At 37.9% G+C, this 25240-nt stretch overlaps 1 long non-coding RNA gene across 1 annotated transcript; it reads left to right on the top strand.

Annotated features, from left to right (window-relative positions):
* Window positions 1-20461: 20461 nt before the first annotated feature.
* On the top strand, window positions 20462-24311 carry LOC310895535. The gene is made up of 3 exons (XR_014580769.1): window positions 20462-21401; window positions 22725-22825; window positions 24066-24311. It is a non-coding gene; the product is annotated as an uncharacterized lncRNA (long non-coding RNA).
* The last annotated feature ends 929 nt before the right edge of the window (window positions 24312-25240 follow it).

Below are 25240 nucleotides of genomic sequence, written 5' to 3' on the forward strand. Positions count from 1 at the left end.
ATCTTGAAAATGTGGCTTGTTTTTCTTCTGTTTCGTCCAGACCCTGGAAATGTTGTACTAGATCGGTTGATGATACAGATGGGAACCACGTAATCAAGGTCAATCCAGATACAATGACAGTGTTGCTGAGAATGTGAAAGCACCTACTGAATTTGCCAGTGTTGCTTACAGACTCAGAATCGTCTCAGGTCTGGTGATCTGAAAGATCATTGCTCATCTTGTGTTCCTTCATGGCATTTGCTTCTGTCCACTTTGCTGGAGCAGCATGTTCCCAGCGTTACACCTGACAGAACGGAATTCAGAACTTGTTCAGCAGAGGGGTCCTGTTTCTGCAGCCTGCTGCTGATGGACTGAAAAATACAAGTTTTTGAAAACTCCATGTTGCAATGTAAGAATTTCTTTGTATATGATTATTTGGAGAGGGAATGGGGCATATAGTGAGGGTTTATTCAAATCATTTATTTGCTGATAACTATGGTTTAATTATTTAGCTTCCCACATGCCAAACAACGGGCATGCTAGTATATTTCAAATAAATGTTTTTTATTTTTAAATAGTCATTTGGAAAATATTAAGAAGCAAGAGAAAGCAAAGTACAAAATGGATAAATGATTCAAGCACTGTGTTTTCCAGCTTGAGATAAACATCAGATAACAAACCCAGGCCCAAAGGGGATGTGTTGGCAATCAATTCTTCTGCTCAGCCAGACATTTATAAATATGATTTATTTCAATTATGTGCTTTTCAATAAACGTCTGAATCTTTGTTTATAACTCTTGATTTGCCAAAATGTTTTGCTAGGAATTTAGAGGATGAGAATATATGATAAAAACTACTTTGACCATCTGTTAAAGGAGAAAACTTGACATTTTTTGGAAGAAACGTGCATTTTCTTCTGAAAAAAATATTGTGAAAGCCTGCTTATGGCATGGTCAAGGAGCAAAAGGAACCTAAAACATATTTTAACCTACTCTATATGTAGGCGAGTAGCTAAAATAGTTTTTTTTTTATTATTATTATTATTTTTTATTAATACTATTATTTTAACAGCATAACAGGGTTATAGGGAAGTAACAGTGAGTTTCAGTAATCTTCCACTACCTTTACTTAGACAAATTATATGGTTGGAAGAAAGTCTTCTTGGCATTTCATTTCTTTACCACAGTAGTTTGTTATCACAAAAGCAGGCTGGTTTGTGCACAGAAGAGACACGTCACTTCAGAACTTTTTTGGAAAAAAAATAATGGAAGTTATTTTATGTTAAGCAAATTATAAACAAGCAGGAACATGACATTTTGGCACATATTAACAAGTCAAACCCCAAGAAACTTGTCGATTCCTATTCACAACGGTCCCTGTAAATATTCTAGTCTTTTCATTGGCTTCAGTTCATTTTACTACAGTGACAGCTAGGAGTTATGTGTTATTTTAAATCTCCAAAACCATAAAGGGATTAGGTCCACATTGTGCTAAATTCTTTGAGGATATGTAGAAAAATGCTCTTCCTCCCTGAAGATCTTACTCTGTTATCTTTAGGGTCAGACACAGAAAAGGCAGGGAGAAAAGTTTTATTATGTACATAGAAATATTAATTTAGCAACTTCTGTATTAGATTTTAATTGGATTATGCTGAATTATATTTAAACTATTCTTATCATTTCATTATATTGTTACACAATGGTTTCTTTTTCATGTGCTTTTTGGGTACTTCCTACCCTTTTTCACTCTTACTTTCTCATACAAATACTAAATCCTAACTGCTCTTTTCACCCTTGTTTCCTACGGAAATGAGACATGATCCCGTTTAGTTTCTGTGAGAGAGAGGACAGGAGAGAAATAAATTGTTGTTACAAGTTTTGTGGAAGTATATGGTAAAATGGGTAGAGCCTAATAAAGGGTCTACAGAACCCTTTATTACACACTGGAGCAATGTTTTTACAAAAGGCCACAGGAAGCAGCTCTGCTGTATGTCAAACTGCTTGTGCATACTGATAAACTTCTACTCTTCTGGCACTTTGTTTCAGCATATAACATCTATTTGTAGTTTTAATGATCATTCATACATCTATCTGGCTATTTAAAAATGCAGTTACCTACTCTGCACAAAGAACTATGGCATCTAAATATGCAGTAGGACAGAATTATTATAGTAATTCTCTGTTCCTTAAAATTTAGAACACCCTAATTTTCCTTAGCAAACACCATCCTTCAACAAGAGATTAATCACAAATGAAGGACAAAGAATAATATTAGATAAATATTACGTGTTGAAAATCACCAGGAGTGGTAAAATAACCACATCATCACAAGCAATCCAAATAATTGTAACAGGTATATTGTCAGGGCTATTACTGATACTTAATTGTGATTGCATACAGGCATATATACATATACACACCTTTCTGTGTCACCTTTGACTGTTCAACCTGTTGTGTCTGCAAACAATACCATCCCCATTGTTCTACAGAGATAAGAATCTACAAAGCACCCTTCTGTGGGCACTTCAATGAGCTTGGAAGTAATAATAGCTTTTGAGAAAACACATCTATCATGACTATTTTGTACATGTTTGACTGTCCAGATTGCAAAAAATATTGAAAGGTAACTACAGATTTTACAGGAAAAATAGATTATGTATTATATATATAATGTCTGACTTGGCTTAGCTTAGAGGAATTATAATCAATTTTCCGGTGAAGACATTTCAGTGTTACACTTTTGAGAAGGTTTTATTAATCATAAGCCCTTAGGCACATCCTATATGAAGTTCTGGCATGAAATGGTATGCTTTCAGCTACACTTCTGCTATTCAGCTGAGTCCAGTATGTAATGCTTTTCTCATCTCACTCTCATATAATTATGTTTATAGAACTGAAAGCACAACGGAAGAGCAATAAAGCCTGAATGTTGATGGAAATGGAGCACAAACACTTGACATCTTTCTTCCTGAGAAAGTACAGTGCATGGACAAACATATCAACCAGCGCCTTTGGTATGGTTAGTGTATGAAATGCTTTTGTCTTGAAGAATATCTAATAGTGACCAATTTTTACTTAGCCTCTTATCCATAGGATGAACAAGGCATATACAGTCGGTGCTTTGCTGGTAGATAGATGGACTCTTCTTTCCGGTGACTTCAAATAATGGCACCTTGAGATTTTATTGACTAAACTTTGGAATTCTCTGAACATTAAATCCCTTCTAAGTGTCACAAAAGGGACATCTGAAAATTAGGATACCCTTGTCAGTGTGCATTTTTAATGTTCTGAAATAATGAAGATGTTGCTCAGTTTAAAACCTGCCTTGGTTCCCATTTAAATCAATGGTAAAAATCTTGCTGATTTAAATAGGAACAACAACAAGAAAATTGATGTATTTTTCATTTGAGATTTGCAAGCAGTTTTGCTTGTTCAGCATTCAGAACTATGCTCTACTTGAGTTATGCTCATAGGAATTATTTTTTAAATATAGGAAAATACAAAATCCAAAATACAAAAGCTTTCTTTCAAGCCTTAGTCTGCATATTCCCGGGGATTTTAATGCTGTCTCTTTTTAGCAAGTTACATGTATAAATCTGTAAGAAACTGAACATTAAAAAAGTCAGGGTATTTATATGTTGTCTGATATGAGACAGCTATGCATATATAGAAAAAGGAGACATACCACATTTGTTATTTATAATTTAAGTCCTATGAGCAATTTTTCAGAGGAAACTCATTATTTCTTTGAAGAAAGGCTCAGCTGGCATTGAATCTCTATTGGTTATTAGGATTAAGAATAAAATTAAAACAGTGAATCCTCTTATAATAGGGCCAGATCCTCAGAAAGTATAAATGATAACAGCTCAATGGAAGTAAAGCAGGCTATGACGGTTTACATCAGTTTTGGATTTGACCTTCTCCCCAGAAAATTATTTCTCTGAAGATCATACTTCCTATATTTGTCTTACTTTGTGCCTGGCAGAGAATTAATTAACACATAATTGCTTTGGTGAACTCAGGATAAAACTTCTCTGTTCAAGAACTCTATTCATTTACTGATTAACTTGCTTCATGGCTGAGTTAGTCCTGCAGGGTCATGCTGTACTAATGACCAGAGCACAGGAACATTGTCAAGCCAATGAGGACGAGGTAGGCTTGGCGGCATTCCAGGTTCTGTTCAATTAATCACTGAAATTTCAGGAGCTTTGGGGACAGAGTTGAAAAGTAAGTGGAAGAGAAAGTACATGAAGAATTAGATTCATATCCCAGACGGAGGGAGTGGGAGGGAGACCTTACTGGATGAGGCTCAAAGAAAGAGGCATCGAACAGAAATGTGGGGAAATTAAAATTAAAAAAAAATGCAAAAAAAAATAATAATATGTTACTGTTTTTTTTTAACTGTTATTTAATTTTATTATTTTTCTTCTTGATCTTTGCCTGACTATGCAGTCTTCAAGTTTGTGTGGCTACTTGCATACATAGAGACCATGCATACATAAAAACTTGTAAGCTTAGACCTCTTTTAAAATTTTCCACTTTCTTTTCACAGTCCAGATTTTCTGCCACAACATGCTATTATATGTGACCTAAAAATTGCTGTGTTTAAGACCCCAAACTTGATAATTCTTGGTAAGGGCATTGAGAATTGCAGATGCTTAATAGCTCACATTCTCAAAGAAAGGTATGTTCTCTGTGATTCCAAATCCCTTTAGCGCTACTGAGATAATGCCATGTGCAATGGAAGGAAAGCAGGCTGCTGAAAGATTAGATGAGACCATGTTTTTTTCGTAATCAGCAGTTCAGTTATTGATTTTTTTTTTTTTTAAAGTAACACTTCAGCTAAAACCTTTCAGCAGGTGCTGTAATATGCCAGATTCACGTAGGTTAAGGCAAAAGCTGGATTTCATGAAATCAGAAAGAATCTTCCTAATTTTGTCTTGGATTTCTGACTAACCATTTTAGACTGCTAAGCCCTGTTCTTTCAAGTGAATTGAAACTGAATTACAGATTATTTTTTTTTTCCTAACTAATCCAGGTGATATTTTTCCCAGGGAAAAAATATTTTAGCTTTAGTTAATTGAGTCAACTAAGATGCAATTAAATTCTATTGAAAGCTGAACTCTATTTTCAGTTTTCATATCAATTAATAGATCGGGTGAAAGCTGCACCTAGGAACTTATGTTGACCTGCAAACTCATGTCAAGGTTGCAAACTGTCTGGACTTGAATTATACCTTATGTTATTTAGCTTGACTTCATAACATATTATGAGAACTCAAGTTTTATTCTTGCAAAGATGAGACACTAGTGCTTCAGTTTTTCAGTCTCTAGAATCTGCTTAGTATTTCGATTTAATTTTGAAAGTGAGAAGTGAGACTAAATTAATTATGTTTGCTCAGCTTTCAGAGTGCTGGTCAAAAGGTTCCACAGAGAAAATCAATAAAGGTAGGAGTTGCTAATAAACTGAAATTCGGCACTGGATATCAAATACTATAAGGGCACTACAATTACAATTGTGCTGTACAAATTGTGAGGACAATTTTGATCATTTTTTAGATGAGAATCGTAATATTGCAACAGCGTTAGATTAATTATAATGGCAGATGAAGGGATTTTTATTTAAAATAGAGTGAGTTTCCAGAAAAAAAAAAAAGGAAAGAAGAAAAAAAAAAAAGGAAATTAAAGGAAATGGGGAAAGGGAAGGGAAGGGAAGGGAAGGGAAGGGAAGGCAAGGCAAGGCAAGGCAAGGCAAGGCAAGGCAAGGCAAGGCAAGGCAAGGCTAGGCAAATGAAGGCAAATGAAGGCAAATGAAGGCAAGGCAACGGAACGGAAATGAAGACAAGGCAAGGCAAGGGAATAGGAAGTGTTTCTGAGGCTGTTTTTTTTTTTTTTTTTTTTTTTTAATAATTTGGTAAAGTCTAAGCCTCATATTCCGGAGACAAAAAATCCACTACACTGCACATCTGGCCTCTGATATTCTGTATATTATGGCAGAACATTTCTGCAGGAATTTCTAAATATTTCTCTGTGAACCAGTTACTATGGTTTAAAATCCTACCAAATTCCAGCTAACAATATTAATAACATACATGAGATCAAGAGGAGGTTAGACTATTTTTTCAACTATTTATCTTCTTGAACATCTTTCTTCCCAAATAATGAGGAAAATATGCTCTCTTACACTTTTCCCACCCATAGGAGACAGAGTTCTTCATTAAGAAATAAAAGTCTTTGTTAGATTTTTAACCTACCAAAGCAGATAACACATCATGCAAAAAATTCCTCTCTGTTTCTGAGTTAACTGAGATACAGTCAAATGTTGTAAAACCATGCATTGACTCTAGCTAACATTTGTAAATTACAAAATTAAGTTTTTGAAAAAGATCCAGGAATGTGGCTGTGCTGTCTATCAGACAAACTAATTTAGGTAGTGTAAACCTTGCAACAAGCCTTGAGAAAAATGACTGATGTTACAGTGATACAATATTGACTAAAAAGATGTCTGAGAGTTGTTCTTTAATTTGCTACATCGTTAATGCATTGTTGTCTTTGTACAGTGAGGATGGCATTCATCTAACTAAAGGCTGGTTTTCTTTTGAGCTAGTTACCTCAGTCCATGGAGAAGTAATTACTTTTGTCGGTATGGTCTAGGTGGAAATGAATCTCTTTCTTTAGGTAGATAGCTGAAATATATCGGAAGAATGGCATCCCACAGTACCTCTTAACCTATAAAGAGACTCTGGAGTGACTAGTTTAGTTGTGAATATCTACGCTATTGATGTCTGAAGTTGGGTGAGATGAATGCCATACCTCAATCCTGAATATTAGTTTCTTATTTTGAGGTATTCTCTATTGAAAGTTTAGGACTTTGTATGTGGCTGTATGTTCCTTATTTTACAGCCAAATGACATCAAGGGACCAATAGGTTTTCTAGATTTCTGGGAGAGTGGGAAAAGACAAATCCCAAACTCTGCCATAGCAGATATTAGCTTACCTTTATATACTGCAGCAGTAAAGAGTCAGACAACTCAGGTCTGCGAAAATGTACATCAGGAAAAGCTGGGCACTGTATGTACAACCAGTAAAAATATAGATGAATTTACAAATTAATTATATCAATATAACTGGAAATTTTATAGTCACATATGAAGTATAGATGTGGTATTGCTCTTTTCTTTCAGTTTTAAACTATACATCAAATCCAAGTGCAAAAGAAAAAATGCTAGGAAGATGCATCTGATTACTCATGCAAGTTTACCATGGAAATAAGGATTTATATTACCAGAGATATGTAGAAAAGAGAAGATCAGTAGAAAAGTCTTTTTTCTTTCTTCATTTTAAAGGTATGTTTTCTACCATTTTAGGTCTCGAAATAAAGATGTCACAAATCACTAAAATAAAGAGGAAATAATTTTCTATTTGGAACTCATTAAGGCAGGGAGACTTCTGTATTAATTATCCAGAATGGCCTTCCAAATGGGAATGTGAAGAAGCAATAAATGGTCAGTCCTCTGTTGTTCACCCACTCCTTCCCTCCCCAGTTCCGTTTAGCAACCTGCTATCCCTCCACTTGAGTTTCTGGGATGGGACAGTACATATTGCTGACTGTCTCATGGCAGAGCATCTCTAGGTCTTTTTGGCAATGGAAAAAAAGAAGTTCTTCAGAGAAAGCAGCAGCAGCTGTAGAACAGCTACAGGCTGGACATATCTAATCACTTGGAGAGATCCAGGTGAACGGATGAAAGGATCTGATTTTGAGTGTATCAGTTTGCCCTTGCAGGTAATTTGACTGATTCAGAATGCAGGCATACTGTCCTGTAGAGTGAAATAGCTTAGAAGTTAGCAGCTGCTGCAAAAGGCTATAGATTTTTGGCTTGAGTAATCTCATAAACTGGTTTTGTTTTTGCTGTTCAAATTAGTCTTTTTTTTTTTTTTTTTTTTTTTTTTTGATCTAAAGCATCTCAAATCTCAGCATTGCTAGGGTTTTGCTGAAAATTTTGAAACAGGTTACTGGTATTTGAATTTGAATGAGAAGTTGATAGAGAGCCTTTCCCATGGCTTACGTTACAGTAAGAATAGTAGCCTCAGGTTATACTCCCTCTTCTGGCTTCTAGCCAACACCACTTTAAGGTTTTAGTGGTACTTTTCAAAACAGCCAGTCTAAGACTCAGGCCCCTCACCTTCATTAAGAAGGAAGTTATTATATTTCAAACTATTAAATCAGCAATGTGCCATCAGAACAATACAGAGCGTGAGACTAGCATCAGAGAGCTGGAAGTAAAGCATTTGCAGCTAGAAAGGTCCAAAGAAACTACCAAGAGATCTGTTGAACATAGGAGCCTGATCTTTTATGAGAAAAGCAGCACTCTGAAAGATCCTTTTCAGAAAATGAAAGGCATTTAAGTCTTCAAACTCTGCCAGCTTTGCCCCCTCACAAGACAAAACAAACCAAAAAGTTAAATGGCTTTTCTTTTTTTTTTTTTTTTTTTTTTTAATTTTAATTGGCATGGCTTTTTAAAAGTTAATTTACTGTTCCCAGACTGGACCCTTGTCTGAAATGGGATATGGAGACTTGTGAAGACTATGTGACAGTTATTGTTATTGAATTTCTTTGAGGAATGTTCAAAATTACAGTGATTCATGAAGTTCCAAAATTCCAGAGGAATAAATTAAAAGTAATGAAGGACATGTGGCTAATTAGCAGGCTGACCACATGCAGTAATTTTCAGAAGCATGTTATTGGAAATTGCTTGTAAGCACTATTTAAAAATACTTTTCTATTTAAAATACTAACACTTTACTAATACTTACTATTTAAAATACTCCATCTGTTACATTTAACAATCCGGAGTGCACAAATTTTTCCTTTGCCTGTCACAAGATGGCACTGTATGAACACACATTGTATCTGCACACCCTGCTTCCCTTGCCACAAAATGCTGCCACAAACCCACCTATACATCCTTCAGACCCTGACAGTCTCATTGCTGTCTCCCTGAAGGGGTTTTGTCTGTGGATGAGCGTTCTGGCTGATAGCAAGCTGCTGTCTATGAGACCTCTTGGAGTTAAAGCTGAACAAGGTGTGCAGAGCTCTGCTCCATGCTCACAACACGTCCAACGTGAGTACGGGGTCTCACCAATTCCCCATACAATTGAGGGATGCCTTAATGAGTGTACATGGAGCCTGTAAGAAATTCAAATTTCTTGCAGTAAAGAATCGGCCCAGCACATCATCCCACATTTCTTGAGCCCAGACCTTTAGGAAGTTCTCTGGAGGTTAGTCTGTTACCTGCTGGGAAGTGTCTTCATTTCATGGTAGCGGTGGCCATGGCACAGGGTGCCTTAGTATCCTGAGCCTGATAATGAGTTGTAAAACAGGCAGATGAAAAGAGCATGGCCAAGTGAAAAGTTCTGTGTGAAAGCCCCCATGCTGCACAGGGTCCATTTACATTCTCCCATCATGTTACTGGCAATGGTGAAACCTTGAAAGATGGTCCCTCTCACAGCTCCTCCAGAAGTTTTAATGGTCAAGGAGGTTGAAAGCTTCTGAGACCACCGACCTGAAATGACAGCAGGTCTGCTTTGGAGGCAGTGGAGTGCTCTAACACAAGGTACAAACATGTCTCGGGGTACAACAGAACCTTGCCAATGGGTTTGCTTTGGAGGCCATGGAGTGGCATGAGGTACAGATGTGTCACCAGACCCTGTCTGGGCATACCTGGCTTTCTTAAAGGCCACTTTTTAATCTCTTGAATTTTAAGTAGCATTGAGAGTGGCTTTTAAATGGCTTGGTGCTGTGGCCATGTTCGATAGCACTAAGCTGTTGTGCCTTCCTATGGCCCAGGGGCAGCCTCCTCATCTTGGGGATGAAGGGGATTTGCTCACAGGCTTCTGTGAGATGTCCAGCCTTCAAGGATGACTCTGCCCCTGTGTTAATGATGATAGCAAATTTATTTGTCTCAGAACATCCAGAGTCCTGCTCTGCAGCTTTGGGGGTGCCTGTACATCAGGAGTAGTGGGACCTTTGTGGTGGTGCCAGAGGAATGTGGTGGCCACATGTGAATATGCTCTCTCTGGACCACAGAGGGGACTATTTTGTAACCAGTATGCAGGTTTCCTCTCAGGAATATCTAGCTCAATATCCAGATATGTTATGTAGCATTGTTAACAATGACCCAGGTCCCAGGGAAAAAAGGGTGGTAAGTCAAACTGATAGCATAGCTGCACTGTAACACTGAGTGTACTCATGCAAGCAATTTATCTCATCCGAGACAGCACAAATATTCTTTCTGTTTAATTTCCCACCCTTCCCTTGACTAATTAAACCTGGAATTTTACACTCTGTATATTTATAAAATACCTTTATCACATCTGCTCCACAAGTTAAGTATTCATTTTGTTTTAAAAGTGCTTTTGTAGTGCAAAGAATTGACATTTTATGCTATTTGTGCCTTGTATGGACAATGTTTAATTGCTGGCCCATGTGCAGCAGAATAAGGGCCTGTTTACTCCTATGCTTTTGGTACTTTTAGGCTGTAAATCCCAGTTTGCCCAGAAATGTTTCTGCACCCTGGACAACCATTATCTGTCACATAAGCTGTCTGCACGCTCTCTAGCAGGAGCTTTGCCTGTAATGGTAGCACTTACCTTACTCAGACCCTGCACAGGGACCATTTGTGGTGAGGACCGGGCAGGGACCAGCCCAAATAAACATTTTCTAGCAGGCATTTCTTTTGGAGAACAGGACAGTTCACTACATAGCTCCTTGCTTCTGCCTGTACCTGCCCCAGCATGCTCAGCTGGGCTCAGCTGGGATAGACACGGCCCTGGAGACTGCTATTTCTAGACCCTCGCCCCAGTGAGGGGTGAATATCTTTCTTTGACTTCCAGGGAACATCTGTTGTCTGAACATTATGGACATAATTTATTCATCTTATTTCTCATCTTCTTAGAGGAAGGGACCTCTAGAGATCATCTTACCACCAGCCAAAAGCCAGGCCATAGCTTAGGTTTACCAGAGCACTGTCTAGCCAAGGAATATTTCCAGCAAATGAGATTCTACCACTTCTCTGGGCTGCCTATACCAGTGTTTAATTCTTCTCAGAATTAATATTTTTTTTCCCTTAAATCCACATGAAATTTCCCATAGAACAACTTGTGCTTGTTGTCTCTTGTCCTGTTACTGTGCATCCTAGAGAAGATCTACGGTGAGCTCTTCTCATCCTAGGAAGAATGAGAAGCTTCTCTATAACTACCTGTAAGGTATTGGAAGAGGGTGGCAAGGTAAAGCTCAATTTCTGAGGAAGGTGGACAGACACCACCTCCAAGAGATTTCTGTGTGGTTGTGGGCACCCTGTTAGCTCTCTATACATATAAATATGTATCTCCCTCTACATAAATGTTCTGTATTTCATAAAGGTTTTCTGAATCCATTACATTCTGTTAAGATGCATGTCAAAGGATGTTAGAAATGCCTGAAAATGGCAGGCTCAAAACCCACACCTATTGATGGGAGCTGAACCTGAGTCAAAATCTGCATCTTTTTAAGTCCGAGTGTCTATCACAATTTCAAAAGAGCTTGGCGTTTGAATCACTCCTCTCTCTTTCTGAGGTTTGAAAACCTAACATGAGCTGTAAACAGTGTGCAATGTTTCATTGTGAGCACTGGAATATCATTTAATTGCATTTAGTTATCCTGTCAGTGCTGGTTCTGCACGTTCTGAATTTTTCCAATGTATCACCGAGATCAGCAGTTAATCACAAAAATAAATCAGACCTTACTGTTTAGCTTTTTTCCGTCTTCCTCTGCTTTCTGTGGGAAATTGTTGTCACCAAGCTAGTTATGCTTTTGCAGTTACTTTTCAATGATTAGCTGCACTGAATTCTTCATAAAGCCGTTTTCAAGTGAAGAATCATGTAAAAGTAATAATGCACCTAAATAGTATAACAAATCTTAAGCACAGAAGCAACAAGTTCAATACATTTCTTTCATAATTCTCTCCTTTTTTTTTTTTTTTTTCCTCTTCTTGGAGCTGGAGTCATCAGGAGAAAGCATTTATATCCTTGTTGCAAACTAGGAGCTCTCCAATAGAGGTAGGAGTGATACCATCAGACTTTCCAAGGAGCTTCGTTTTGACCATTTATCACAGTCAGATCTTTGAGTCAAGTGCAAAAATGTAGGAAACTAAGATTATATCAGTTGTCCAAAAAGGATTAAAAGAAACCCAAATAGAAAGAAAAAAAGCAGAAAAAGAAAAACACATTATTTTCCTCTAGCATGCTGAAACTTTATCTAAGTTTGCAGCCAAGATGAGAATATTTTCCATGGAGAAAAAGGATGAAAAGCAGGATGAAAAATGCAATATACGCTGAATCTTTTTTCCCTGAAAATGTGCAATCCAGTTTCCTGGTAGTGATGTTATGAAGTTTGTAGCTGACATTAACTTCATTTCCACACTCTTTCGGAAAGATGTTACAAAGGAAGGGGTTGTTTCAAGGGGAGTTTGGGAAAGTAGTCAACAGCAATCGGGACCCCTACACTATTTCTGAGTGCTCTTTTTTTTTTTTTTTTTTTAATATTAGAGCCTCAAGGCAAAATATCCTACTAACCCCAAATTTCGAGCAAGCATTACTGTGACACAAGAAGTTATTTCTACAGCTTAATGCTTACTGATAGCCAAATCACATATAAAAAGTGTTATTATAACCCTGAAGTCAGACCAACTCTAAGAACAAAACATGCTCTGTATATGGGGGTCCTCAGTGTCAGGCTCCTCGTTTGAAGGGCTAACAGGTGCATCTTGTATGATTAAGAAGACTTTTTATTCCCCAGCTATTTGCAACACAAATCTTGGTTGTGGAGAGCACTCAGTGAAAGCTCCACAAGAACGAAGACCATGCTGCAAGTAAGCGTGACGTTTCTTACCATTGAATTTTGTGTACAGATCTGCTTAGGTATTTCCCTTGTTAACCATCAGGACACAGCCACTGTCTCATAGGTGAAGTATTGATACAGTAAACAATAACCTTCACTCACCTGTAGTTTTTTCTGAGATACAGAGATGCTGAAGAGGGCAGGCAGGGTTTATATTTGGGACACCCAAAGTCCTCAAGTTTTCATGCAGCTCTCAGGACAGGTTTTTTTTTTTTTTTTTTTTTTTTCCCCTGATGAAAACTGTCTATTTCTCTGCTGAAGAAACTCTGCAATGGTGTTTGGAAAAATAGAGCAATACTTAATATCATTTAGTTCACATGAAGTAAAATCTAAGGTTCAAATTTATTTGTTTCACTTACTACATATTCAAATAAAATTCCCAAAACAAAATAAGTTACATTTTTGTATACTTTCACTGGTGAAAATAGAAAATACCTTTGCAGGAACCAAGTCCTTATAAGTTAAATCTTTTTTTTTTTTTTTAATGAAGGCTGTAGATTTAGGCTGTATCCACACAGAGACCTGATCAGTGCAAGCTGTAACTGTTAACAGGTTAAATACTTTCTTTTTTTGCGGATATCCCGTCAGTTAACAGGGTTGAAATTCCGGCCTTGCTCAAATCAATGAAAGAACTCCTGTTAACACCTGTGGGGCCAGAAGATTGTTCAAAGAATATTTTTCAAACCAGCAAAATCTTTCCAAGTTCAAGAAACTTTTAGAACGTGACTAACTATGTGGCAGATTTCTGTAAGCTCAGGGAGGGTTTAGAACAAGAAAAATGTCTGCAAGATGCATGCTGCTGAAGTGTGCGGCAGGAGTGCTCAGCACGTAGCAGTGGCATTCATCATAGTCAGACCCACTCTTTGAAATCATATGCTCCCAGCAGATTAGTGAGAGTTTTAATCTCAAAAGACAAATCTGACCCACAATTGAATTCACAGGGCATTGCATTCCTCACGCATGAGTATATGAAAACCCTGTAAGCTCGCGGCTGCACTGCTAAGGACTTCGCAGCGGTATGTGTGTGTCCTCCTTGCACAGACATTGTGCCAAACCCCGGATTTCACTCCTTGTACTCTCAGAACAAATTTACAAGGGTTTTGGTCCTGAATGTTCAGGCCTGCCTAGCAGTAATAGACAAGTACCAGATTTCTTTTAGGGGGGAAAAGTGGCAACAGGCGGTAATCGCTGTTGAGGTAAAGATTTCCACCAATGCTCAGCTCCAAGGAGCTTAAACACAGTTTTGAGAAATGGTCCTTGTTCTGTCTTGATGCCTGGCAAGACAAATCCACTCCTTTCCTTAAAATGTTTTGCTCCGATTTGCTTCTACATAACTCTGAGGTTACTTGGTAGAAACACTCCACCAGTGAGAAGTATGAACACTGATGAACTAGTGAATGTTTGAAAAGGTAAAATTCCTAACCTTACTGCTGCAGTGATTTTGAATATCATACATCTTTTATTTATTTTTTCCCTTCTCTCTATTTTTTATTTTGTGTGTGTGTGTGTGTATAGCAAGCCTGGAGAAATGCAATGTTAATGGCACGCTTATGTCAGACTTATTTTTCTAAATGAATACTAAGAATGTTTAAGAGTTCACATAATCCATCTCTAAAAGGGACATTTAACTAATCTTTCTCATTTAATATATATACAGAAACTAGACAGGTTTTCACCCATAAACCTCCTTGGCATAAAACTAACAACAGCAACTTTGCCAGCAATCCATTTTATAAATATTCTGCTAAAACATCTTAGACATGTTCTTTTTCTGGGACTTTAATATTCTGGAGGTAATAAGCTTACACCTTGGAAGCAGCTGACAGTTTGTAAACTCAAGCGATCATGAGTGCAGAAGCCAAAATATTTCTTGTCATAATACATCAGGTCAACTTGTAAGAAGATTTTGTTTGTTTGTGTTTCAAACAGTTGCTACTTGGGTGATTTATTCCAGCTGCTTCAGAAACCAGGATACAAACAATGTCCTGTCTGACAATGAACTGATGTTGGTTAAAACATGGCTTTATTAGTATAAGTTTATTTGCTCATATCTTTGGGTTTGGGTTTGGTTGGAAGAAGTTTAGTGATTTTTTTTTTTTTCCCTTTGGTTTCTTCATAATTATTCTCTTGCTTTCCTGGGCAGTGCAAACAGCACAGTTTTAGGGAGGACATTGAAACAGCTATTTTTGTGGTATTCCTGCCCTGATAGTCCTCATTATCATTCAGTTTCATGAGGAAAAAAAATAATTCTAATAATTCTGGACTTCTCCCATCCATACTGCTTCTTCAGAAGATAATGGCTGTCTTTTTCAAACAGTCACCCTGGCAGAATGATCTGCTGGGCAGAAGAATGATTGGGCTGCATCTCCTCCCTCACCTCCCTCCACACCATGCATCATTTCCTTTACAAAAAATCTCATATATGTGCTGTCTCAAAGCACATTGCCTTCTGCTGTTTCTGCAAACTTTGGTGCACTGCAGGCCTTCCTGGAAACAACAGTAGCTGAAAATTATTATTATTATTATTTTAAGTTCAGTTACGCTTCTAAAATAAGAAATAACAAAGAAAAAGGGCTTAAAAGCAAAAGTATGGTATTAACTAAATATAAATATATCCGCTGGTAATGGCACTTTGAAGGGTGTTTCTCAGTCGATTTCTTGCTGCTGGACAGTCCAAAGAGACCAGGAGAGCTCTCTGAAATGTACCTTTGGACTCTCAGACTCTTATAGTCTGTTAGGCTACAGGCAATCTCTTATATGTTTTGTAGCAATTATCATACCTAGAGCTGTATTTACACACAATCTGGGAAGACCAAAGCCTTATAAACAAACTGGTGAGAGCAACACGCAGCAAATAATAACATACATGCTCTGATCCTTCATTTATTCCCTCCTGGTCCTCAGCTAGTCCTACAGCCTCCGAGCCATGTGAGGGGAAGCAGCGCTCACGTTGCACAGGGACAGAGCAGCTGTTCTCATGGCTTTCAGAGGGCGAACGCATATGTCTTGAATTACCCTTCTGGAACACAGGGGACATGAAAAAAGAGCCAGGATTTGTCCCCGAGTCTGGGATCGGATGGGACCTCTTGGGACGAGGAGCCTAAATTTGTAGCCAAAGCGTTCACTGTTTCCCATCACATCGGAAGCAAGTTTACAAGTGGAAGAGCGCGGCGCTGCCTGGCTGCTCCAGGGAGGGAGCGGCGAGCCTGATGCGGGCTGACAGCAAGCCCCGCTCCGAGAAAAGAGCCCTGCATCACCCAAAAAAACAGGGGAATGCAGATCTGGATGTAAATGTTATGACTTAGGCTCGTTTTTCAGATAAATAGTGCATTTAGCAGCTGTGTTACTTTTTGTGTTAGCGCACATGTATTGCAATTTTAGGGCACTGAATTATTCAATTAACATGCAGATGGCAAACAATACGAGTTATGCAATAGAGAATCTTAGTTTAAATGTAAAACCTAATAAAAAAATCTAGTAAAGCTATTTGCAGATTCAGAGCGCTATATTATTATGCCCTCCAGGAAAGTGTATACAAATCCAGGCACTGGAAATAAACTAAAACAAGCAGAGCCTGAGAGCTACAAATTCATATGTTGTGACATGTGCGAAGGATGTATATTATACTTCAGTGCTCTAATACCTTAACACTGTCTCCACAGAATTACTGCCAAATTTGTTCTAAGCCAGAGTATCTATAGATAGAAACAGAAATACTGTATGCAGAGACAAAAAACCACTGGTATCTAGAAAATGAAACAAAACACTTTTTTCTTAAAACGCCTAATCAAAGACAAAGTGCTTTTTGAAGAGAGTTACTCAATATCTCAATAACACAAGAACACAGAGGACAGAGGAATATGGAAAGATTCTTCTCTGTAAGGAAACCTTTTGATTAACCCTGGTCATGTGTAGAGCTTGCTAAAGGCAAAGCTGAAGTAGTAGATGCTTTTTCAAAAATGTTTCTAGATTTTCTGGAAGTTGTGGCCTGGACAGGCAGAATTTACCCCTTCCATTATGTATGAAGGAAAACAAACCTCTCCAGTTTGAAGACTTGTATCCTACCACGAGGACTTGTGTTTTGGCCGTCCGGTATTCCTGGCCCATCTGGTTCATCCCATTTGCAGGACCTACACTTTTGTGAACCCTCTTTTTGCTCTTTCTAATACAGATAAACACACAAGATAAGGTCTAGAGGTTACTAGAGTAGTTACTATGGTTTTGGTGGTTTGCCATGCTGCGTTGCTGCATTTAGGCTCTCTGCTCGGTTGTATTGAGACTATTAAATGATGAAATAAATTTTGATGAAATCAATTGATTGTTACTGAGGTAGATACCCATTGTGCATAGTGTTGATTATCTTTTGCTACAGTGTACAACAGCGTTTGTTTCTTCGCTTCTGCAGACAATTTTTTTGCAACCTCATGGTGGGTGCGTAACAGAAGGCGGGCCCTATCACAAAGAGCTGAACTGGATGTTTTTTTTATTTCTGCCTGCAGTTTGAACCCTCCAACAGCATTTAATACCTTCTCATACATGTCCATTTAATTTTGGTCATCTACCTGAAGGCTGTCCATCTAGTAACTGATAATTACTTCGCTCATTTGTGATATCTATGCTAAAAACTTTCCTTTTGGCAGTTGTGGGGTTCACCTCCACCCAATGGATTCATAGTCTTCTCTTGCCCCAAGGAATGCTTATGCAATTTTGAAAAGAAAAATGTGAAGCTTTATAAAGCTTTAGTCCCATCATTAAGCCACACTTCTGGGTCCTTGGCCCTTGTTAGTTTGGTATAGAAGAAGTTAATATCCACAGCGTTGTTAATTCAAGCAACTCCTCAGTTGCCTTTCAAGAATGCAGCCTTTCTAGCAAGCAGCCTTTTTTGACAGTTAGTTACTATAACATTAATCCTTTATTTCAAGTACAAATTAATGAATTATTTCCAGGGACCCAAAATAAGTACTTTTCCTTTTAAAAAATTTCAAAATGTTTGGGAAGATAGAATTCCATTAAAAGTGTGAGTCTTTAAAGACAAACCAGGGCACATAATCTTTCCAGGGCATGCTGTACTCCTACAGTTTATGATAACAGTGTTGAAGTTAGGTCTCAGAGCCAAATTCTTGCTTGTGTGCTGAAGTTTGGAAATGCTAGTCAGACAGAGAAAACCCTGGAAAGGGGGCTTTGAATGTCTGGGTATGCAGTGGTGGTAGTGACAGCTGCTGTAGGAGCCCTAATCATGGCTCAAGCACTGCAGAAAACCAAAGCAAAAATGCAGACATCCCCTTACAGCAGGGAAAATGCAAAATACAAGAGGCAAAAGGCTGATTCAGAGCTAACTACTAAATTGAATTACCCCTGGGAAAGGGTAACTCTCTTGTCTTGTGAGGTTTTTCTACAAGGACATTCCTAGTTTGAACTGCTTTACAACCATCCTTTCCTAACATAGAAGCAACAAGGTGTCAGCTTTCACTTTCTCTTTTTTTGAAAATAAATTGTGGTTGTCATATTTCTGGTAAAGTGTTTGCTCTGCTAGGGGTAATTCCTTGTGATAACTTTAGCCTTTTTCTATCTTTGGGGAAAAGTAATGTGTTACTGGGATGCTAATTCAAGTACTTGGTTGAAATTTAAGAACACCTTGAAATAAAATGAACAGCCATGGTTGGAAAAATCACTGGTATTTAGTTCTTGGCTACCTGGGGAAACATAGCTCCATATCCATTCCTACTGGCATATGCTAACTTGTTTTAGTTTTAAACTGTTATCATTAGACAAAATAGAGTGTGTCAGGCCTTAAAGATTCCAGATAATAGGACATGGCAGTTTGTCATTTTGGACAGAAATAACTACTGCTTCACAGTCAGAATTCATTACTGTCAGAGTAGATCCTGGTTTTAGTTACCATGTACATGACTGACCACGTGCTATGTACTCTTTGTTTTTGTGAAGGGTTGTATGTACATAATAAATACACTTAAGGTAAGAACTTCATGCTCAGTCCTTGCAGTTGTTACTACCCAGGGTGAAAAGACGTGAGAACTCCGACAAGTTTATGAATGAAGGCTAAAACATTCACAGTTGCCAGTCTAAAGTCAGAATGAATCCTTTTTTAATCCGTATAGTTAGTGAAATAACTGAGGTCATTGCTTTTCCAGGTATTTAATAAATTAAAGAGTTGGGATAAGAATCTGTAGTTGAACTTGGCCTGTTTTCAAATACATTTCTGAACCTTCACTGGATTTTGAGATACTTGGTGATTTTCAGATAAGGGAGATGACCTTAACTGACCTATACCAATATTTTTCCTGACTTTTGGTTGTAAATATAATATCAGTGGAACTGAAAATGCCAAATCAACAGCTAGAACTGCATAAGTTAAGTGTTAATTTATTTCTTTACCAACCAAATTCATGAATGCAATGTACAAGCCTAATATGCTTGGACGTCCAGGCCCAGAACAGCAGCCCACAAATATGTCAACATTACATTATAAGGAACAAAAACACTTGTTGAGATCTGATGAGAAATTTTCTCATTAGTATATTATATTGAAAGATAACTACTAATAGCCTTGTGCTCTGCGTGAGCTGTCAGGAGGTCCAATAGCTCTGGGAGTTGTAGAAATAATAATAATGTAACATTAGCAAGTTCCACTTATTTATTCAGTCCTGGAAGGAGAAGATCAGCAGAGCAGCTTCCCCACAATTTGCTGACATCATGGAAAACTACACTTGAGTAAGAAAAATGAAGAAGGTATCTAGCCTAGTAAGCAAAAGATGATCATGAAATTCAGGAGAGAGCCAAACTCAACGTTAACTCTGTTAACAAGAACAAATCACTCAAAGTGGGAACAAAAGGCTGCCCACAGTAGTTCTCGTCCAAAATCCACAAAAGGCTCTGGTAAATTGTGCTTCAGAGATTCTCAAATGTCCTGCATGTTTTGTCCTGACATTTCAGTAATTGCAGAAATAGTCCTCTGGGTAAACAGATGCCTTGGTCCCTGCTGTGATTCACACCAGCAGGTGCCTACATTTCTCCATCAAAGACCAGGTTTCTAAAGTTTTCTTCTAGCATCCCAGTACACAGCAGGGTGCCTGAATCCAGCACAACACATGGACGCTGCCTCTGTTTCCTCTCCAGAAGAGGGGCAGAGGAGACACCACTGCCTGCTCTTTCATAATGACCTTGTTGGTTCCACAGACTAACCAAGAAAGCTGGGATGCCCTGTGGTAGGGATTGCCCATAGCCTGCCCAAATCACCAGGTCATGGGAGAAGCTTCACAACACAACTTTCCCCTTAAAATTGACCCATGATATAATCTCAAACACAAGAAATGCACAATAAAAGGAAAAAAAATGAGTAAACTGACTCTAGCCTCCTTTTGAGGGAATGTTTGGCCTTACGGTTCTTTTTGCAATGGTTATTTTTGTGTTTCCTAGTCACTGTATTTTTTATATAGTGCTGATTGCATGTAAAATGCATGAGCTAAGATGCTGGCAGCGAGTAGCACCAAAGTGTTTGCTCTCTGGTGAGGCTGCTTCTGGCTTCCTATTGATTTTTACATTCTGCTGAGATTATATAGGGATTAATTAACCCTTATTAATATTTCTTGGTTTGTCTCACCAAACTGAGATGAAAGGAAATTACAACCTTACTTAGAAAACGTGCAGCAGACTGAGCATTATTTATTTCTAAAACAGGCAAAGCATTTTTTGCTAAGCAAACCTTGGCAGCAGTTACCATCCTCTAAAGCATTCCACGTATTTGGCAGAACAAGATGAGGAACAGATGTAAAACCTACCAGTTTGGTGAAACTTCTAAGGGGAAAAAAAAAAAAATAATAAAAAAAAACCAACAAGCCAAACCTGTTTTTAATCCAAACCATTTAATGTATATATTTGTATATATTGCATGGTACACATGGAATAATTTTGTTTTTCATTTCTATGTGCATTTTGCTGGATTTCTAACATCATGTAGGTCTTGAAGAGCTTACAAACTTTTGGGGGTTTGATATCTTTTCAAAATTGTACGCTCTAACAAAAGTCTTCCTTAAACTCCCTGATCACCCAAATTTAGGTATTACGGGACATGATCTCATTCTAACAAACTATTTTTGCATTGTTAAAAGTAATTCCTACTTCTGTTACACATTCCTAGACCTACCAGAAGCCAAATTATTTTCAAGTTGTGCTTCTTCACTCAACACAATCTTTGCTCTCTATACCTCTTCTTCCTTCTGATTTCTTTCAATAATTTCCTATTGTCTAGCTCTAAGCACTGTTTGTGGAACACCCTCCAAGGGACTTAATTCTTCTCAGTCACTGAACATTGACCTTTGGAAGGGTTCCACTCTTCCCATCGACTGTGCAGACCAGCCTCTGGCTCTCTTAAATCATCCTCTGACTCCAGCCACCTAATTTTTAGGCACTGCAAGACCTAAATTGGAAGCACACAAGCTCCAGAGTGTCTTCTTGTCCATAATATTTGTAAGATGGCAATCATTTATCTGTGTTATTTTAAGGGGTGTTAAAATATTAACTCTCATAATGTTAATGTGTTAAGGTCTGTGAAGTGCTTGCAGATATGTAAGAATAGATATAGAGGGCTCTGCTACATACCATGAGAATTTTGTGGCCAATTATTTAGCATTAAAATATGTGATGATTATATTGGACAATCCACGTTGTGGAAAGCAGTCTGTGTAACAGAGGGAGCTATGAGTGCAAATAGTATTTACCACCTTGAATAAAAGTTGCATATTTTCTGCTGTTTACTTCAGACACTCAGCAAAGGAGGAAAAATCTGAATATGGAGTGTTTACTACTGGAGCGAAACACTGATGAGAAATTCACTTTTAGAAGCTAGGCTAGTATACTTTTTCATGGTTTACACTTGGCTGAAGCAAGTAAGCAGAAGCCATTTAGTCCTGAGTAATGCACATATATCTCTGTGATTCTGGTGTCATTTTTTGCTTTGTAACTATGCAGAAGATTTAGTTATGTGGGAAGCTATGAGAGAAAACAGCTGTCTGGCACACATGATGGCTTATCTTAAAGTGGGTGAATCAAAGTAAAACTTGCGGTGTTTGACATTCAGATGTATTAAGCCTGCTGTTATCCAGAGGTCAAAAAGATATTTATAGATTAACTGGTGTTAAAGAAAACATTAACTATTTACAAACTTAGGATACATTCAGGAAAAAAAAAGAAAAAAACACTTCTGTAGCCTATTTCTAAGGCATTATTTTATCCCTTGTTTAATGAAAAGACGTAAGTTTACTTTTTCCTTTTTTGTTATTTTCAATAGAAAGACAAAATGTGCACTTAACCAGAATACTAGTGTTTATGCGAGGGTGAAATCCCCACACTCTGAATCTTCAAATGCGGGATTTAAAAGCGCCCATATACTGTATTAACAATCCTTCAGCATTGTCCAGAAGATGCTTTTTTTTCTTTTTTTCTACCAGTTATGTGGAAAACTGTAGTGACTTTGAATGCCATTGTACAGGAATTCTTGAGAGATGGTGACATTTAAATAATACTTAATAGATACAATTTTAATAAAATATCCTTTTTAGGATTACTAGAGGAGTGCAAACTTGCAGAACATCCTTGAGACAGGAGCTCGATAGAAAATTCCTTGTTCAGCTAGTTAGTTGTAAGGACAAAAGATACTGTATTTAAAGTAGCTGTATTGTATACATCTTCTATTTGATATATTTTGTCAGTAGCATAATCACAGGGAGATAGGATTAAATAAGCTAAACTGAGAGGCACATGTTCAGAGCATATTCATATAACATCCCTTAGGGTCTGGTGAAATGGAGCTCTGGAGGCATGGATGGGACTAAGAACATCCCTGGAGGGATTCAGGTCATGGGCTGCTTTAGAAGAAACACCCTGAATATCAGGTATCCCAAAAGGCATTGTATTCCAATAAGACACTTCTGCAGAAAAGTGGTTGGCTATTTTTATTTCTCAGATAGTAAAAGAGCTGAGGCTATGGAAAAGAGTTACAGATTTCATGCATATTGCCAGATAGTTTTGAAATGAAAAGGCAGCTACAGCTGTTTGCCCAGGATACCCCAGAGGTGTGGGGTACCTCTTTTATGGCTGCTGTAACTATGCACTTCAATAATAACCGCATGATGGCAGAAGAGAACAGACATCTGCAGACACAACTTGACAGCCTGACTTATGAGAAGCAGCAAGTTTTGATATTTCTGTAAAGTATTTTCTATATTTATCTACTAAAATATATAAACATCTGGAAGTATTTAAATATAAGCATAAAATATATGTACATAGTGAATGTATATATATATATTTATAGTATGCATTTAGAGATATATATTTCTGGTAAGTATGAGGAAAATTGATTTGGTTTTAAATTTTGATTGGCCCTACTAGAAACCTGAGAAAGACATATATATAAATATATATATATAAATAAATAAATATATAAAAATATATATATAATAATTGACTCATATTTCCCTCTCATTTCTACAATGCTAAAGATTGAAGAAACTACTTACATTAGTAAGTTGGCGGTAGTTTCTTCAGTCTTTAGTATTATACAGGTAGAAAGGTGTGATTGAGTGAGTCTAGGATCAATCTATGAAATGGGGAAAAAGATGTACTTTTAAGAGCTTCCATGGTTAGGGAAACTCCAATTTCACTAACTTTTGTCATCTTGTATTAAGTAACTGGAAGAGCAACAAGTTCCAGTCACTTCAAGCAAGAGTAAAAAATGAACTTTGTTGTTAACTATCTACATAGTTATGCTGAATACATTATACATACCAATGTTTAAAATCTCCCAGCCTCTCTAATTCAAAACGATCTCAGACATGTGATGTATTTTTATAGACAGCCTTGTAAAAATTACTTTTCTTGGTTGTATGTCTGGAAAGTGTCAACAACATTGTAGGCACTAAACCAGCTGATAGTAATTACTGGGGGAAAAAAAATGAAAGAAAAAGAATTGGGAGCAAAATTAACAAATGAATTATATGAGGAAAATTAAAAGAAACTTAATTGAGGAAAAGGCTAAGAACCACTTCCCCAGAAATCCGACTGCCAGCTTGCCATCTCATTCATTGTACAACACCAAGTAAATCTTATGTTTCTGTTTCTCATTGTTATGAGGATTAATTAGTGAGTGGTTGCACAACACTTGGAAGAAAACCAGGAAATGCTGAGCACTGTTATGATGAAGTTGAAGCTCCTTGATTTGACGTGGGTGCGCAAGTGGATGGCCTCTTCATTGCAAACTGCAGAGAAGTGATACTTTCACAGTGGCTGATTTCTGATTGCAGCTGCATATTTAAACTAAGGAAAAAAAATGTAATTAATGTTTTAATTAGATTGTTATTAAATGTAAAACACAGGTTGCATCAGTTGGCTATCTTTTGCTTTGTGGGGTATGCTATTGGTTTGGAGCGTGTTACTGCAAGGCAACTGCAACAGAAGCAGCAAGAACTCATTTGTGTAGTTTTGATGCTGTGGTACCTGCACTGCAGGGTAAGTAATAATGGCTGGATCCCTGCAGGTGCTTAATTACACAAAGGAAGGAGGGAAAATACGGTGCAAATATCGGCAACCTGAGGCTAAGCTCTGTTTTCTGCAGTGCTGTTTGAAAGTGAGAATAACACGATCCACCTGTGCCCATGGGGCTGAGTGTCTGAGCCTGCAGCCTGGAGGGCACGTTGGGGTTCAGTATGCTGCCGCAGCCCCGTACCTGTCCCTGTCCTCTGCTTTCCATGGGGAGAAAACCAGCCCTTCTGGCAAGCTCTGGTGATATCCAGAGCAGGGAACTGGGATTGCAGGGGATACCCTCAAATATCTCCACCCAGAACCACGATGCAGCCCACAGTTTTCAAAGCAATCCACCAAGCAGTTTGCTTTTCCCTTTTTTCCAAGTTCCACTGTTCAGAAGAAGCATAGATGAAACACTGTTTGAGACAGCTTTGCCTGAGACAACAGAGGCATTTCTTTCTCCTTCTCTCCCTCTTTCTGTACCTAGTGCTCTCCCATGTTCAAACACTCATCTGATGTTACCTTCAGGAGCAAATTTACATGCTTTAATACTGGGAACTTGTGTACAACTTAATACAGGGATTTCTTTCTGAATCCCTGACCCCACCTAGAGACGGAGGGAGTTGAGTCAAATTTCTTTACTGAAAGAGTTGTGCAGCATTGGAATAGGCTGCCCAGGGAAGGGGTTGTGTCACCATCCCTGGAGGTCTTCAAGAAACGTGTGGATGTAGAAGTTAGTAACGTGGTTTAGTGGTGGACTTTAGTACTAGGTTAAAGTTTGGACT

The sequence above is a fragment of the Anser anser genome, assembly GCF_964211835.1.
Source record: "Anser anser genome assembly, chromosome: 2".
Classification (NCBI taxonomy): domain Eukaryota; kingdom Metazoa; phylum Chordata; class Aves; order Anseriformes; family Anatidae; genus Anser; species Anser anser.